The 18240-nt window shown below is 48.3% G+C and overlaps 1 long non-coding RNA gene across 1 annotated transcript in view; it reads left to right on the top strand.

The window, feature by feature from the left end:
• The window catches only part of LOC144762577 (uncharacterized), a 177967-nt gene extending 167689 nt beyond the window's left edge, over positions 1-10278 (top strand). Inside the window, exons 5-6 of the long non-coding RNA XR_013596110.1 lie at positions 9760-9863; positions 9969-10278. This is a non-coding gene — a long non-coding RNA (uncharacterized LOC144762577). The remainder of the gene's footprint in view (positions 1-9759; positions 9864-9968) is intronic.
• Positions 10279-18240: the final 7962 nt, after the last annotated feature.

Raw genomic sequence — 18240 nt, 5'->3', positions numbered from 1 at the left:
CGCCAATGGCTCCATGGCCAGGGCGAATAGGTATGGAGACAGGGGTCATCCCTTCCTCATGCCCCTTTTAATAAAGAAAGTGGAGGGGGTGGCGCCCGTGACCCGCACCGACGCCGCCAGATCTGTACATAGGAGTTTCACATAGGGAAGGAAGCGTGGGCCCAGATTGAGTCTATGGAGCAATGCAAACAGGTAGACCCAGCTCAGGGAGTCAAACGCCCTGTCCATGTCCGCTAAGAGTAGTGCCGCCTGTTCCCCAGTCTGTTGAATCGCCGCAACCGCCACCTGTGCTCTCCTGATGATGAGCCTGGTTGCAGGCTGGGGCAAGAACCCCGCCTGATCAGGGTGCATGAGTGAAGTAATATGGGGCAAGAGGCGATTGGCCAGCGCCTTCGCCATGATTTTGGCCTCCACATTTAAGAGAGAGATGGGGCGGTAAGAGGCATGCTGTTCCGGGGGACACCCTGGCTTATGAAACACCACCACCTCTGCGTGTCTCCAGTCCGGGGGAACACACCCTTATCCCGGACCTCCTCCACAGCCGCCCGGTAATGCTGGGTCAACTGCACATTATACCAGCGAAAAAACTCACTCGGAAACCCATTAGGTCCAGGTGCTTTCCGAGGGTTGAGTTCTCCCAGGGCCGCTCCCAGTTCCTCATCCGAAAAGAGGACCTCCAAATGGTCCCGTACCTCATCTGACAGCTCCATGGGTGGTAAATCCGTTATAAACGTATCAATAGTAGCAGCCGACAGACATTCCCGGGGGGCATAGAGATCCGCGTAGCATATAGCAAAGCTCTCCGCAATGGCAGGAGGATCTGTAATCGGGATTCCAGCCGGGTCCAAGATTCCCGGTAGGGCCTGGGAGTGAAAGGTGCCCTGACAAAGGCGATGCAACATCTTGCTGGGCTTGTCCCCCCATTGGTATACTCTGCTGTGCGTTGCCAGTCGGACTTGACATGCCTCATCCATCAATAGAGCGGCACACTCCTGTTGGGCCAAAAGCAATTGCCGCACTCCTTGGTCACTCCCTGTCTCACGATTTTGACTCTCAAGCATCTTTATGTTCGCCTCAGCGCGAATCAGTTCCTCCCTACACTGCCTGCGAGTCGCCTCATACCAGGAGATGTCCGCCCCACGCAGAGTGGGCTTCAGTGCCTCCCACAAGGTGGCAGCACTAGAAACGGATCTCACGTTCGCAGTCAGATACTGGGCAATAGTTTCACCCATATGAGTTGCATATTCTGCGTTCTGAAGGTGCCACACCGAGACACGCCACCGAAACGGTCGCATCTCCCTGCCCGTAAACACTTCTATGAACACCGGGGAGTGATCCGAGAGACCCCAAGGCATAATCTCCTCCGTCGCCACTCTACCAGTCATCGCCCGGGGGCCAAAGATATAATCCAGTCTGGAAAAGGATTTGTGGACCGCGGAGAGGTAGGTGTATCCCTGGATAGATCCGTGGGCACGCCGCCAGGTGTCGACCCAGTCCAGCCCCGTCACCAAAGAGTGTAGTTTTATAGGGAGACCGCTCCTAGGGCAACTCCCAACCCCGGTCCTATCCTTAGCTGTGTCCATGATGTAGTTCTAGTCCCCACCCACCGCAGGCAATACATCAGGCATATTGGCCCACAAGGATTGCAGCCTCTCAATTAAATTCCACTGCAAAGGGGGAGGAGCATACACACTGCCTAGCACCAGGGGGTCCTCCCCAACCCTACCCCAGATAAACAGGTAGCTCCCATGCGTGTCGGTCCACTGCTGCTCATGTGTGTAGGGGACCCTGCGATGTATCAGGATAGCTACACCTCGTGACCCCCTCATAAAACCAGCGTGGAAAACCTGTTGAAACCCATAGCGCTGCAGGCAAAGTGCCTTAGTGCCCATGAGGTGTGTCTCTTGCAACATGAGAATATCGGCCTTCGCCCTCTTTGCGTGATGGAGTATGGCCCCTCGCTGCATCTTATCGAGGGCCAGCGTACATTCCAGCTTACAATACAGAGGCCGCCCTGTGCTCCCTGACCACCATCGGGTACTCTATCCATAAGGGGGTGCATCGTGTTTCAGCGCTAATGGTGGGCCTAGGTGGTGTGCGTGCAACCTGAAGCGGGCCTGTAGTGGAAGAGCGACCTGTAAGCATAAACAACCCCCGCCCAACAAACCCCCCACCCCATACCTCAAGAACACTGAAGTATCTGTCGCAGCAGGGCTGGTCCCCAATCCCCAACGGGGGGATGGGCACTGCCCCAACCAATGGATACCCAACTCACAGCCCATGACCACCTGGCAGGGCTCCCGCCAGCTCAATCCTGACGGTAAGACAAGGCCATATCAGGATGTCCCTGGAATCAGTAAATGTAGTTCCTCAACACCTCACTGGCATCCTCTGTTCCAATGTTTGGCTCCCGGGGGCCGCCCCCCCCCCCCTCGGGAGGAGGCACCGCAGGACTGTGAGCGGCACCGGGACCGTGACCGCCTGTTGCCCCTCTGCCGCTGATCACAGGGGCCCCCTGAGCGGCGTCACTTGAGGATGAGACCGACTCTCTTCCAGGTGGTGTGTGGGGCCTCACCCGAACAGTTTAATCCGTCCACCTGAATACCTCTTCCTGAGTGTCGAAGAAATGGGTGGGGGAACGAAAGACCACTCAAAGGCGGGCCGGAAACAACAAGGCATATGGAAACTTAAGTTCTCTCAGACGGGCCTTGGTTGCCATGAAAGATTGACGCAGCTGCTGGACCTGCCTTGTGTAATCGGAAAATATAAGAATATGAACATTGTTGAAAAGCATGGGTTCTTTGGCTGGGGCCTGCTTCAAAATAGCATCCCTATCCAGATAGTTCAATAATTTGGCTATAACCAGCCGTGGGCGATCCCCTACAGGAGGCTTCTGCATAAGTGCCCTATGGGCCTGCTCCACTACAAAGCACCTGGACTTAGCCTCACGGGGGAGCCAGCCCTCCATCCAGGTCGTGATGAAGCGTTCCATGTTACCCTCTTCGCAGCCCTATGGAAACCCAACGAATCGGAGATTGTTGCTTCGGGCCCGCCCTTCCGCGTCTTCTGCCCTGAGTGTGAGGCCCTTCTGGATGGCTTCCATCGCGCCACCTTCTGCTTCAACACCGTGACATCATCTTCCACTCTGATATATGGGTCTCAGCCTCAGTGATACGGGACACCGCGTTTCGCAGTTCCTGCTGCAGCAGGATAACGTCCAATACAACTGCCCCTATTTTTGCATCTAACATGTCTCTGGATTGGGTGATAGCGGCCATGAGGGCTGCGTTATCCGGCACAGCTCCCGGCTGGCCCCGGAGGCTCCAGCCACCGCCCCCGGGCCAGTAAACTTGTCATTAGACCCCGGCTTGGTCGAGCCGCCGCCTCCTTTATCTCTTTTCATGGCTGTTTCTTGATCTTCCTGGGCTGACCCAGATCTGACCAAGTGGGGCACACACACAGATAATGCCAGCTCCCGCGGTCCTACCCAACCGCCGAATTGGCACCACCCAGCAAAGGGCCCCAACACCCGGGTTCTTCGGATGCCCCAGGGACCCTGTCCCACCTGAGGCGTGTAGACCCCTGGACGCGGTTCAACCAGCCTCCGGGGTGATAATGTCGCAGGCAAGCAGGTGAAGCCCACTCACCTACACAGTCAGGTGTCCCAACCGCAGGCCGTAGTAGGCACCCTCAGCGGCCCATCCCACGCCCTTGCGGCCTGATCCGTCAACTGCCGATGGCAGCAACCGCCCAAAATCACTCCAGGAGGGGGTGGCAGGGTACAGGTGTAGGAAATTGTCTCTGGGCCCCGCCTCACGGCCCGACTATGCCGCCAATCCCCCCCGCTCACGCCAAAACACGAGGTGGCCCTGTGGGGCGTAGGGTCCTCCCCCGGCTGCGGCACAGAAGCCCCAGTGGGCCCAGGATGTCTCTACAGGGATTAAGACAGCCAAATGATCTCCCGGCAGCCCCTCACGTGGCCCAACAGCGCCGCCGATCCCCCACTGCGATATCAACTGCGGGGGGGGTCACTACAGAGGTTGTGCGGGAGCCCCAGAGGGCCCGAAGTGTCTCAATAAGGGGGCAGGGCAGCCAAGCAATTTCTCGGCATCCCCCCATGCGGCCCAGCCGTGCCACCGATCTCCGCTGCAACACCGTGTGGGGGGGCCCACCGCCACTGCAGCGCTAAAGCCCCAGAAGTTGCAAGGCATTGTTAAGGGGGCGAGGCGGCCTACCAGCCTCCCGGCAGCCCCTCGAGTGGCCCGATAGTGCCGCCGGTCCCCGCTGTGGCGGCAGAGAAAGAAGGCACCTCGAGGATCAGGCCTGCCGCCCCTATCACCGGCCGCCTCTACCCTCAGGCACCACAACTGCCGAGGGGTCCAGCTCCGGGCCACCGCTCCTGTCGCAAGTGCTCAGCCTCACCTTTGCGGCCTTGTCCGGCCGCCGGATCTCTCCTTCCCGCTCTGGTGGCCCCTCTGTCCGCGTCGCAGAACCGCGGCACAGCTCCCCACACTCGGGTCGGTCAGTGGGTCACTACCGCAGGACCGAACTCACCCAGCCGCCGGGTGCACCGGCTGGACGGGCCGATCTCCGCACTCGACACTCGATCGCTGACAGTGGCGCTGTGCGTGGTCCCCCGGGTTCTCCTCACTCAGCCAAGCCTCTCCCCTGCATCGGCAGAATCTCTCCACAACAGCCGGCTCCCAGCTCTCAAATCGCACCAGACGATGTTGTAGCCAGTACTGTGCTGCAGAAACGTTTAAATATGCATCTTTTGTTCCGGGATGTCAGGATATTCGTCAGATGTTTGGCGGGCTGGACGGAGCTGGCTCAGCACACGTCCGCCATGTTGGCTTACCAAGCCACGCCCCCGCAAGCTGCGTGTTTTAGTGCAGACCAAACTGAAGGGTCGACATGGCACACCTCCCTGTGTGCCATGCCTCCAACACTGTCTGTGGCATGGATAAGTCACATCTCTAGCAGGCATTACAGCCCTAAGGCAGGGTGCACCATACCACAGGTGAGGGCATAGCTGCATGAGCAATATGCCCCTACAGTGTTGTTGCCATTCACAGACATTGCAAGTACAGTGAAGCCATTTTGAATACATGGGCTGGGAGTTTGTCATTACAAATTCCACAGATCCAAGATGGCTTTACTGAAGACTGAGAAGTTTGTTACTAAACTTCTCAGCATAATAGACCCACACACATGCCAGTGTTGGATTTATTATAAAATGCACTAAGAGGACATCTTAGAGATGACCACTGAAAAACAACCAACTTCTAGTGTATTGGCTGACTGGTCCCTGCTAGCCAGCCCCCCAGACAAGTTTCTGACCTCATTGGGTGAAAGCCTTTGGGCTCTCAGAGGTCAGGAACAAAGCCTGCTCTGGATGTAGGTGCTTCACACCTCCCCCTAGCAGGAACAGCAACACTTGGTTGTGAACCTCAAAGGCTCTCACCTTGTGAGGTGCTAATTTGGGCAGCTCTAACTAAGGGAGATGCCCACCCCACTATCTAGGCACCACCTTTGGCGGCAGGACATGCGGGAAAATTAATAAGCAGAGGAAGAGTGTCCACCTCAGCCTGGCATGCCCCTAGTGTTGCCTGGACCTGAAGTGAGAATTAAGCCTAGTAGGAACAGAGATGTACCCCTCTCACCAAAGGGAGAGGGCACCCAAAGGGGGTAAACACCCTAGGAGACAGTAGCCATTGGCTACTGCCCCTGACCTCAGTAACACCCTTAAATTTAAGGGCCCTCTTTAACCTTGTTCCTCAGATTCAACGGACCAGAGAAGAAGATGGAAGAAAGCCGCTGCCAGACCAGGAACTGAACTGCTGCAGACAGAACCTGGCAAGAACCCGGCCACCTGTAGCTGTTTCGAAAACTGCTGTCCTTCAAGAAATCCTACTAGGCCTCCAGGAAATCCTGGGGACCTTCCAGCCTTCACCCAATCTCCAAGAATCTGCCTTTAGGCAGGATGCTCTAGTCCCCGGCGTCCGCCGGTACAAGTACTGCAGTGTTTGAGGACCAACACTTTTGTCAACGTGACTCACCACTTCCAAAGAAGCCCCAAGACTGCAGCAGTAGAGAATCGACTCTTGTGTGAACGCAACTCTGCCATGCCAGAAGAAAGAACCACAGCTGGACGGCAGCCTCTCCGAGATGGCCCATAATCACCTGACTCCTCTGTCCCCTGCGCATCTCCATGCCCACGACCGCAACTGCTTGGCTGAGTGCGCCTCACTTCAACCTACAGCGACTCACTGATAACGACCACGACGGTACCGGTGTTTGTGGCCCATTCATCCCAATTGTTCTCTGCTGACCGCTAGAGCAAACATCATTGGCAGCATCGACCGCCGTGGCGTAGATACTGAACTCTACACCCGGCCGTCCCAGTGCCGCTGGTAGTGCAATGCCCAGCTCAAACGGACCCTTGCCCAGAGTCAGGCTAACCCTCAAAGACTGGCATTGTAAGAAGTGTACTTACCCGCTGATGCATAACATAGTTTACCTTCCATAGACCTGCTTTGCACTCTATCGATTACCTGCTACTATTTATCTTGTACCATTACTTAATGTTACTGTTTTGAATCGACAATACCAAAGTACCTCCAAGACCATATAGTATTCCTACTGCCTTTATAAAAGTATTATTTACCTGTAAATGAGTTCAACTTGGTTACTAGGAATAAAAGTAACTAAAGTAATAATTTTCTACAAACATTGGCCTGGAGTCAGTCATTGAGTGTGTGTTCCTGCTTTGTATGAGTATGTCCACCAAATTCATTCACACTACCCTCTGAAAAGTCTAACTGCGCAGCCCAGCTAGCACTAATTTGAGAGTAAGGTACTATCCACTTTAACTTATGCCATACCTTCCTTTGGGGACCCACTGAACTCTGTGCACACTTTACCTCTTTTTGGTATAGTATATACAGAGCTGGCTTTCTACACCGTGTTCTGACCTCACAAGGCTCAGTGGTGGTTTGCAAACTACACTTACTGTGTCACTGTTGGCACAACTGATACAATGCTTCACCTTTTGCTCAGCCATTTATCTAACCCAGCTCACCAGTAATAGGAGGAATTCTACTTTTGGTTAGGTTACTGTTAAAATGTCTTTTGTGGGCTAGATATACCAACCTGTCCTATAGGGATTGTGGGTATGATTTGTTTTTACTTTCATTAACCTGTCAACTAGAACACACAGGGGCTTATTTACAAGCCCCTTGCTCCAACACTGCATCACTTTTTGTGACGCACTGGCGGCGCATTTTACAGCCCGATATTTACAAGGACAGGAAAAGCCACCCTGCATGGCTTTTCCTATCCTTGTAAATATGTCCCCTTTACACGCAGCACTTTGCATGAACGGGGCTTTCCATGTGTGTACTGTGGTTGTTTTCGCGCAACACCCATGGAACCTGCCACATTTCCAGATTTATGCTACACTTCCCCAGGGGAGGCATAGGGAGGTGCAACAATGAGAAATGTATTCATTTCTCCTCGTTTTTTTCCTCTTTCTATGTGTGCTGCATTCGGCAACACAGATAGAACGAGGAAATCACCTCTGGTGATTGTTTATGTACAGGAAGGTGTCCCTTCCTGCTCATAAACAGTCATTAAAAAAAGGAAGTTTTTCAACATCTATGTGTGCTAATGCGGCACACATAAAAGTTGAAAAATGCCATTTCAGAGTGTTTATGTGCAGGAAGGGAATCTTTCCTGTACATATACAATCATCCCCGTGATGCAGGCATCCTTGCACCATAGTGCAAGGGTGCCTGCGTCGACGCATGGCAGCTGGAAAACATCCTTTACAACGCAACTTTTACCACGCAGTGCCTTTACGACGCAACTTTTACAACGCAAACCATTACAATGCATTGCGCTGGGGGGCGCTCTAGGATAGGGAATAGATTTAATTTACTATCCAACACCTTCCCTACTATCCACGGGGACTGGAGTTGGAATAGTAAATTAATTTATTCACTATCCAGCACCCCAAAGCGCTATGCGTTGTGAAGGCATGCGTTGTAAATACCGCGTTGTAAAGGCATGCGTGGTAAAAGCATGCGTTGTAATGTCATACATCCATGGCAGCCCATTGGGCGCTAGCGCAGGGGAGAGTACAGGAATGCAACATAATATTGTAAGTATGTCGGATCCCTGGGCTTTGAAAGTACCACAGCGTGGTGCAGCCAAAGCGCTTGCAGTGCTGCAGCGCTTTCTTCTAAATGAGGCTCTCAGCTCATTCTTCACCTCCCAATACCTTTTAACATAATTTTTGAGGGGACATAGTCTTAGCTATCCATTCAAACAATACTCTGTAACTCATGATGGATTGTGTCATTTTGCTTGCACTCAATCCGGTCTCATAAATCTACTCCACTGGCATCTTTTGGCATGGTTTCTCCTGTCTTTTTGCTTCTGACCTCTTTTTTCTTGACTGTGTGCTTAACTTTGTTTTTACTGGTTTTAGGACTCTGGGCACTTTACCATTGCTGACCAGTGCAAATGTGCATGTGCTCTGTGTCTAAAAGGTATTGGCATTTGATTTCTCCATGACAGGCATATTTGATTTACTAATACGTCCCTAGTACAGTCAACTGTGTCTGCCCATGGCCTGTAAATCAAATGCTACTAGTGGGCCTGCAGCACAGATTGCGCAACCCACATGAGTAGCCCTTCAAACCTGCTCAGGCCTGTCACTGCAGAGCCTGTGTGTGCAGTATTTAACTGACATTTTGAACTGGCAAGTTCACCTACTTGCCAGGCCCAAACCTTCTCTTTTATTACATGTAAGGTTCCCCTAAGGTAGGCGCTAGGTAGCCCCATGGGCAGGGTGAAGTGTATTTAAAAGGTAGGACATGCTCTTTTAAGTTTTACATGTACTGGTAGTGAAAAAAAATTCTACATTCGTTTTTCGCTATATCAAGGCCTATGTCTCCCATAGGTTAGCATGAGAGCTGCCCTGTATCATCTCACAAGTGTATCTTCCAGTTGAGAACAGATAGAAGATTCAGGTCTGAAAATGCCACTTTTAGAAAGTTGCAGTCACGTGAAGGGGATTGATTACATTGAGGACCAAGAGGCTGGAATCAATTAAACAGGACAAAGAACAGATACCTCTTGGACCATGCATTCTACAAACTGTTTGCAACCCCAGATTATCTTTTATCTGTGGGTGAATTTACTTAATTTAATCCATTGGTACATTGTAATGATTGTGCTTTGGCGTGGCTTTTGGTGTATGCCCCCCGTTTGAGTCTGTTACCTATTCATATGTTAATTTGTACCGGGTTTGTCCATTGTTGGGCTGCCTACCCAACAACGCTGTCGGACGATCGAGCAACGCAGAGACTAACGAAAGAATTAAAGAAAAAACGACCTGCACAATTCAAGGTAATGCTCCGCCTGTAACAACGAAGGTCACTGATGGAACACGGAATAACTGCATGCTAGAGCACAACTTGCATGCACAATGAACAAACCAGGCACACATTAAAATATGAATAGGTAACAGACTCTAACGGGGGCATACACCAAAAGCCATGCCAAAGCACAACCCGCTAGCCATGCAATGAATGTTGGCAATTAGGACAAAAATCACAATCACCCGCTTAAAAGTCCTCCTTGCATGAGCCTAACATAAATGTGGAGTCTGACGGCTTTATGCACACTTAACTAAACGCTCTTATGAACAATCAAAATTCCTCCAAACCTGACCTCTCCTTTTAATGTCTTTAGAAGAATTGTGACAACGAAACAGAAGAGAAGTTTCAAGATCCTAAAAAGGCATCACACACCAAAGAGCAGGAATCCAGTCCCAGCTAGCTGATGACACGCACTAAGTATGGGTAACCCCGATAATTTGTTCAAAAACACATGATTTAACTATGGAATATCAAATATCCCTTATTTACTGTCAAACTAATGTGTCCCTTTCCCCACCACAGAGTCCTACACCGAATTTCCCAGCCCTGAGGAAGACCTTCTGAAAATGCTATCAGTCCCTACACGAAAGTCGAAACGAGTCGGCACCCCCACACTGAGGCCAAGGGATTCCCTATGTTGAAATTTGCAAATACCAAAATTACTCTCAAATAAGCTGGATTGAAACAACTTAGATACTCTTGATTTTGACAGGCTCTCCCTGACCTTTCCACTTTGGACCAAGAAATTTGTTTGTATAGAGGTCGTACAAATCCAAGAGACCCAATACTTTATAATTATAGTAGGACTGTCCAAGTGATTATGAATAAGACAAATGAATTATATGTTTTGTTCTCTTATCACTGTATATAGATTTATTTGCACACTGCTTTGTTTAAAAACCCACTGCTAAGATTGTATAAATTTGTTGTCACTGCAAAAACGAAAACAAAAGCAAAAACCAGTAAAACAACAGTATTGATAAAAGCATATTGTGAGTTTTGGTGTTCGCAAATAGATACATGTTGATGGCTCTAATATGTCTACTGATCATTAAAATGTACCAAATGGATTAAACTAAGTAAAGTCATCTTCAGATAAAGGATAATCTGGGGTTGTAAACAGTTTGCAGAATGCATGGTCCAAGAGGTATCTGTTCTTTGTCATACTTTCAGAAAGTTGGCATTTTCTTACTTAACCATTCTGTGCCTCTGCTTGTCCCTAGAATACACGTTTGGGTTGAATGAGAGTTGGGCTTTGTGAATTGACTGTAGACAGTCATACACAAAGGTAGCTTAGGTGTGCCCTGCATATCCTGATGGCCCATCACCCTGTTGAAGGTCCTTCCTGAGCCAGAGTGGTTGGAGGAGCTGACACCTGAATATGGCTGTGCCTGTCCTCACACAAATAACTGCATGCTTCTCTGAAGTGTGTCTGGAGCCAGGGCAGGGCCTTGTGTACTACAAAGACCTTTCTTTGAAGTCTCCCTACTTCAAAGGCTAAGATGGGTATATGTACTGGACCTCTGATCCCAGGGCATATTATCAAGGGGGTTTATCTCCGCTTTTTTGGCTTTAAAAGCCAAGAAAGCGGAGAAAAAATTATCTCCCTATTACCTAGCAATCGCTAACACCAGTTAGCGACAGCTAGTAGGAGATAGCGACCATCTTGGGCCCCGCTTTGCATGTCAGTGATATTTATCACTAATGACATGCAAAGTGGGCGTGCCAAGATGTTAGCGACTGGAAACAGTCGCTATCTCCTATTACCAACTTTTGGAGATATTCACGCTAAGCGCGAATATCTCCAAAAGCTAACACCTGCCCTGAGCAGTTCTTAGCCATGTTATCAAATGGGAGGTGGATAACATGGCTAAGAGCATTAGCTCGGTAATGCATGAATATCGCTGACTTTTCAGCGATATTCATGCATTGCGGCCGTTTTTTATCGCATTTACGATAAACCTTGGTAATACCAAGGTTTATCTGCGGTAAAAATCGCCGCAGCTCAGCGGTAAAATTTTGTCTCTGACCAAGCAATAGCAATAATTATCGCTATTGCTTGGTAATATGCCCCTGTGTGCCTAACTGTGGCTTCATTATTCTTAAGTCTGATTCTGCTTCGACATTTTTTTAGACAGACCAAGGCAATCAGAAAAAACACTGGTGAAGTCCCTGCACACATCTTCACTTCCCAAACACCTCTCCGCCAACATAACAGGCTCTTCAGTAATAAGATCAAGTTTAACACCCAATTTTTGTTGTTGTCTCCAACCAATTACATTTGACTCATGTTCAGCGACATACGTCTTACCAACAGTGGCTCTATCTTTGAAGTTTGATACACAAATATAAGATCCAAATAGTTTATTCCACTGTTTCCAGGGTAATGTGGCTTGAACACATTCCTATAAAAACTACCAGGGCATGACATACTTGCAGCAGCTATAATGTAAAAACAAAATGAAGACAGACGGCACAAGATGTGAAGCACAGCAGGTACTCCAACTGGTAATTCACTAAATATCTATTTAACATGGAGAAGAGTTGGGACTATTAATATACCAAATAGATTTAGATAATGTATATTAATACTGATCTAGAGTTGCGGGATAAATACCCCTGAGTCACTGGGCGTAGGTTTCACTCAATTGCTATTTTATTAGGAACTAAAGCCAAGCACTTTGTCAGACTCCAGCATATTCAGAATGGAGCAGCCATGACGATTTACCATATGCACAAATTTGACAAATTTGACCATGTTATAACAAAAATTATTTGGCTGCATTGTTTGCCCAAAAAAGAAAATTGCTTTAAAGCTGTTTGCCTTAGTCACGACATTTTAAAGTATGGTCTTCCTAGCTACATATTTCAATCTTTGAAGCAACTCTCACAAGCTTCGATTGGCTTCCCAAAGATTCCTGATGTTTTCTAGTTTTTACTTTGCCCCTTTAGGTGGTTAGACTATTTGGGCCAAATTCACAAAAGTAATCTGAGAAAAAAGTCTAAAATTACGACTTTTGGTATTCACCAAAATCACTTACAACTTCTATCTTTACGTCCGCACTCGGGCTGGAATTTCCGCACCTGGAGCGGAATTTCTGCCTCCGGAGCGGAAAATCCCACACTTGGGCCGGAATTTCCACAACCGTGCCCGAATCTCCGATTTTGGGCAGGAGTACCCACAGCTCAGCCGGATGACCATTTTCCCTCAAACACCTGTCAAAGTGCTTACCATCCCCCCACCATGCTACCATGCTCCAGCTCAAACGCTGCAGCCCAACAGCCTATCCCGGACCTGCAGCATTTATGAAAGCAGAGCAAACACACCCAAATCTTCCAACATGTTGCTGAAGTGTTTTTTGGTAATCAACTTCATTGGGTTTGGAACAGGAAAGAACATAAGACCAGCAGTAATCAAAAGCAGTGATAGATAGCAGAGACATGACATCATTGTAAAGTCTTGCAACAAATGCATCTGAAAGCAAATTATGAGAAGGAGGACAGAGTAGAGCCTAGCATCAAGCTCGCAGTTGCACAAGTGTGATGCTATTCGTCTAGCACCCCCAGCCATTTGCCCTAGACCCTGTGATAATTCGCCGGGCATCCCCTGGCTTTATACATAGGTCTCTCTTGTGCTGCGCACCAGTCTACCCCCCCATGCCATTTGGCTGTGGTAGGTGTGGCAGGATTCAACCAGTTAGCCGCAATGTCCTTCTTGGCCACCATCATGGCTGTGTTCAGGAATAGTTTGTCAGCTCTGGACATGTCCAGCCCTTCAGCAACCCCCAAGAGCACATTTCATGGCCTATGCAGGACCTACCAGCCCAGGACTTCTGTGAGTGTCTTTTCAATGGAATCCCAATATCGTGCAATGACAGGGCAAAGCCATTCCAAAACAGTTAAAAAGATGTTTGCGGAATATCAACTCGTAAGACCTGACAGAGCTCTGTGATAACATCTCCCCCCCTTTGAACATGTATGATGTCCATGACCTGACCGCCCACTATAACCAAGCAATGCTTAATGCACTTCACTCAGTGGCACCACTTCAGCTTAAAAGAGTGTCTGCTAAGCTCTCCAAACCATGGTTCAATGATAGTCTTAAACTGTTTGACATCATCTAGTCCCAATCTAATAATCATCCTACCCTCTCGGCCCTGGATCAAGGGACACTGCCGAACTGTGAAGAACTTGCTGTTTTCTTCACGGAGAAGACTATTAGGATCGAGTCTGAACTACGCTCGGATCTTGAGCGGGCCGCTGATCACCCTTTGCCCCTCAGAGTCGAATATCACTGAACCCTCACAGCCCTGCTGCCTCAAAATCAATGCATCCTGTAGTTTGTTCCAAACTGTGGATGAATACACTATACACAAAATGCTGTTGACCTTGAAAGCTTCCAATCACTACAATGACCCCCTGCTATCTAACCTGTTCCCGGAAGTGAGATCTGCCTTGCTAACACTCTGGACGACAATGGTCAATGCTTCTCTTATGCAAGGGGCTATTCTGGATTGCCTTAAAGCAGGGCAAGTTACCCCGATCCTAAAGGAACCAAATGCAGATCCCAGGGGCCTTCTTAACTTTCGCCCAATCACTAACATCCCCACCTTGGCAAAACTCTTGGAGAAATGTGTGCTTGCCCAACTGTATACTGTTTTGGAGATGGAATGCCCACCATTCTTTCTTAGTTTTTCAGATTTATCCGTTATTGATCCAAAATGTGCTTGCAGGTTGGTAGTAGTGCCTTGCCCAAATGATACCAAAATCAACATCAACAGTCTTAATGGGGTGGGGTGACATTTCGCCCCAACCAAATGCACAGCGAATTATGCCACAATGGCGAACATTTGATCATCGTAAACCATCTTTTTCCGTTTATCTCATTACTTCCATTCATATACTCCTCTTTGTTTGTCTTGAATTATAGTCCCCACACAAAGTCATACGCCATTTTCCAAGTTTCTTAATGTTCAGACTGTGCCCCTCCTGACCTTTTGAAAGAACATGACAGATGCGAAGTTCATCAAAGGCAGTGTTTATTCAAATAAAACCCAATGCATTTCGGGCTAAAAAGTGCCCTTTGTCAGGGGTCACTATAAATACAATGAAATAATAACCAATTAGAATTGACAATGCGTTAATATTTTACTCAGTTCATCACCATAAGTTAATGCTTAATAAATCAAAATACTCTTTACTTTTCAGCCTGCTCTTATTCACCCTTCTGAAGTCCTTCTTTCCTTGTGCCATGAACCTCCCACCATTCACAGTGTACTAATGTCTCAGTTCAATCATTCCCCAAAATCTCTCTCAACCTTCCTGTGAACCAATCCTTGTCCCACCCTGCACCAGTCACCTTGGGGGTGCCACAAGGCTCAACATTGTCGCTCTTTAACCTGTTTATGGAGCCTCTGATAGAAATCCTAAATTCATCCAGCATTCGCTTTCATATGTATGCGGACGATACCCAACTATACCTGAAGATCGCCTCCCCCGAAGACATCCAGTTCCTCAATTCAGTCCTGCTGGAAACACAAAGCTGGCTGACATGCAATCACCTGAAGCTAAATGCTATTAAAAGAGAATTCCAACTGATCTCACCCCACAACCAATCCCTCGTCATGGAGCAATGGTTTAATCAGCTGACTGCCCTTAACTGCAGACCGCACGTTGTAGACTGGGCATCATCTCTGGGTTTCATTCTAGACAAAAGTTTGAAAATGCAGAAGCACATCAGTTCCCTCCCCAAAGGAGCGAACTTCCAACTCAGCTACTTAGGAAGCTCAAAACCTTTCTCCCTGCTCATGACCTAAAGTTTGCAGTTGAAGCATTAGTGATCTCAAAGCTGGACTATGGTAGTGCAACACTTTGTTGCCTGGCCAGAGTGAGGACGGCTCCTCTTAGGGCTACCCTCAACTCTGCTGCGAGGCTCTTAACTGGCTCAAAAAAATACCACCACATCTCCCCGGATTTGCAGGACCTGAATTGGCTGCGATATGAAGCTCAGGTACAGCTAAAAATTGCATGCATGGCTCACAAAGCCATTGACTTCAAGATGCCGTTGTACCTTGCGCCAAAACTGGAACTCTCTGTTGTGGTTCTAGAGCCTCCAGAAGCACCAGCTCCCTTTTTCTTAAACCTCAAAAATTCAACAACAAAAAAAGACCTATAACCGAGCCTTCTCAGGGATGGCTCAGAGGATCTGGAACTCCCTTCCCCCTGAAGTCAGCTGCGGGGTTCCTCAGGGTCCTGCCCTGAGCCCCACGCTTTTCAATATCTACATGAGTCCCCTGGAGGAGATTGTCCATCCATTCGGCATCAAGATCATCACCTATCCAGATGACGCTCAGTTAGTGGTAGCATTAAATCACTCTGAGGAATCGTCTAGCACCTAGGTCCTTGCCTAGAGGTGGTGGCCGAGTGGATGGAACTCTCCAGCCTCGAACTCAACGGGGACAAAACTGAGATAATGTTCCTGGGCAACCCTCCGTTCTCCATCCGCGCTCTCCTGTGGCTGGTATGCATTGGCCCTGCTACACCTCCAAAGGCACAAATCAAGAGCATTGGCATGTGGCTTGATAGCTCCCTCAATTTCAACCATCAGGCCACCTGTTACGGACTGATGAGAATGCTGCGGAAAATCATCCCCCTCCTCCCCTTCCAGGCGAGAAGAATTGTGGTACAGGCCCTTATACTATCTTGCCTAGATTCTCGGAATGCCCTACATCTTGGAGCTCCTCAATTTACCATCCACAAAATGCAATTAATTCAGAATTGCGCAGCTCGCCAGCTTCTCCAGATTCCGCGGTGGCAATCTGCAAAACCAGCACTGAGGAGTCTTCACTGGCTTCCTATTCCGGCCAGGATACAGTTTAAAGCCATGTGCCTGGCTCACAGAGCCATCTGGAAGACTGGCCCGGCTATTACCCGTTCCCTGGTAACCCCCTCTCCCTCACAGAACCCTTCACTCCAGCTCTCTGTGTCTGGCCTCCCCTAAGAAAATACGAAGATCTAGATGGGGTGGACGCTCTTTCTCATTTAATGCTGCAAAAATCTGGAACTCTCTCCCCCCTACCTTACGGAAGGAAAACACCCTCATGGCCTTCCGGAAGCTCTTAAAAACCCATCGCTTTAAGACATCGCTTTAACATTGCAGCTTCTGCATTTTCTGCTTTCTATCACATAGGGCTGGGAGGCCTCATGGTAGCCATGCGCTATATAAGTACAATTTCATTCATTCATTTATTCAAGTCAGGGTGAACCCGTCTACTGTCTTCTTCAAAAAAGAAGTCAAAGGGCTCCCGATGAAGAAAGTTCTGCCTTAGCCTGGCACCTTCTGATTCTGGGTCCATACCCGTTGACTCTTGCCCAGCCCCCTTGTTCATGAGTCTGTCGGACAATTCTAGATTGTGATCTTTTATCTTCCTCTGTTGTTTATGATGTGTTTTGCTCTGCCTTCACGAGAATGCTGCACAATTTTGACTTTGAATTTGTCATTTTGGTTATTCTGTCTTGTATGTTTATTATCTTGTGATGCATAATCTGTAAAGCACTCTGATACCCTCTGTGGTCATGTTTGCCCTTTATAAAACTTTCAAAATAAATAAATAAATACCATGTGGAAGAAATCTGAGTGGAACTGGTTGCAACATAGACATGATGCGTCTGGTCTTAGCCCTGCATTGTGAAGGTGTTTCGGTGTCAGGTATGTGGCATGTAGGTAGTACAGCTGGACCAGGCGAAGCCTAGCAGATGTGGTGACAGTTTTGGGAGCCATCGATGCGTCAATCCAGTCCTCTTCCTCCAGAGGCCCGATCCATCCCTCCCACTGCTCCCTGAGTGGGTATAGAGTATTAGGAGTATTGTTTGTTAAGGATCTGATTAATAAATAAGATAAATAGACCTCAAAGACCAACACCAAAACACTATCTCAGCTCCTATTTCCTCGCCTTATTCTCGTGTATATAGCGATTATATGCGTGTGTTATGCTCTTTTTATTTGTAGCGTGTTAAATAGGCAGGTGTCTGGTATTGTTCAATAGACTGACTATCAATGTAAATTGTTTTTGTTAAAAGTGTTTCAATTCTTTGTATATACATAGCAGTATTGAAAATTAATCTATATTTTTTGATTTTATGTTTTGGTTTAACAGCCCTGATGATGTCCATATTTGGACGAAACGCGTCGGCTGTTTGACATGTGTATTGATTAATGAACAACGAAGATGTACCACTGGTCGCCATCATCTCTATTGAAATAATATCAATAAAGAACATTTTGGGGAATCCACATCTGTGAACCTTTTGATATTTCTTGTTGAATTTGGGTCGCTCCCTCAACTCATTGGATTTTGATTATGGACATTATTGGATTTTGTTCGGTGGATCCAAATGAGGTTTTGAGCGTACATTGGATTGCAATTTATCTGAACTACTAAATGCATGAATTTGGTTATTTTCTGTGCTGACTTAGTTACCCTCACCGTCTTCTGTATATGAGTATTAGTCCCTTCCCCACCCCACCACCCTATACTTCAGGAATGGAAGCATCTGTTGACCCTAACAGGCAAAATAAGAAACCAAACAGAAATTCTTGGGTGTGGAGAATCGTGAAGGACCCCATCTCATATAAGGATATTCATATCATTGCCATCATGAGAACTAAAGTTGCGGAAAACATGGCAGTCAACTCTGAGTGGCCCGTGGAGCTGGCCCGTCAAGAGAGGCAGGAGTTGCTCAGGGGCTCCTGGGCTTGTGGGAGCAGCCCAAGGGTGATTCTGGGCTGGCTCAT

Source organism: Lissotriton helveticus, chromosome 6 (assembly GCF_964261635.1).
Source record: "Lissotriton helveticus chromosome 6, aLisHel1.1, whole genome shotgun sequence".
Taxonomy (NCBI): domain Eukaryota; kingdom Metazoa; phylum Chordata; class Amphibia; order Caudata; family Salamandridae; genus Lissotriton; species Lissotriton helveticus.
The sequence above is the reverse complement of the archived record's forward strand: the minus strand, read 5'-3'. Positions and strand labels throughout refer to the sequence as shown.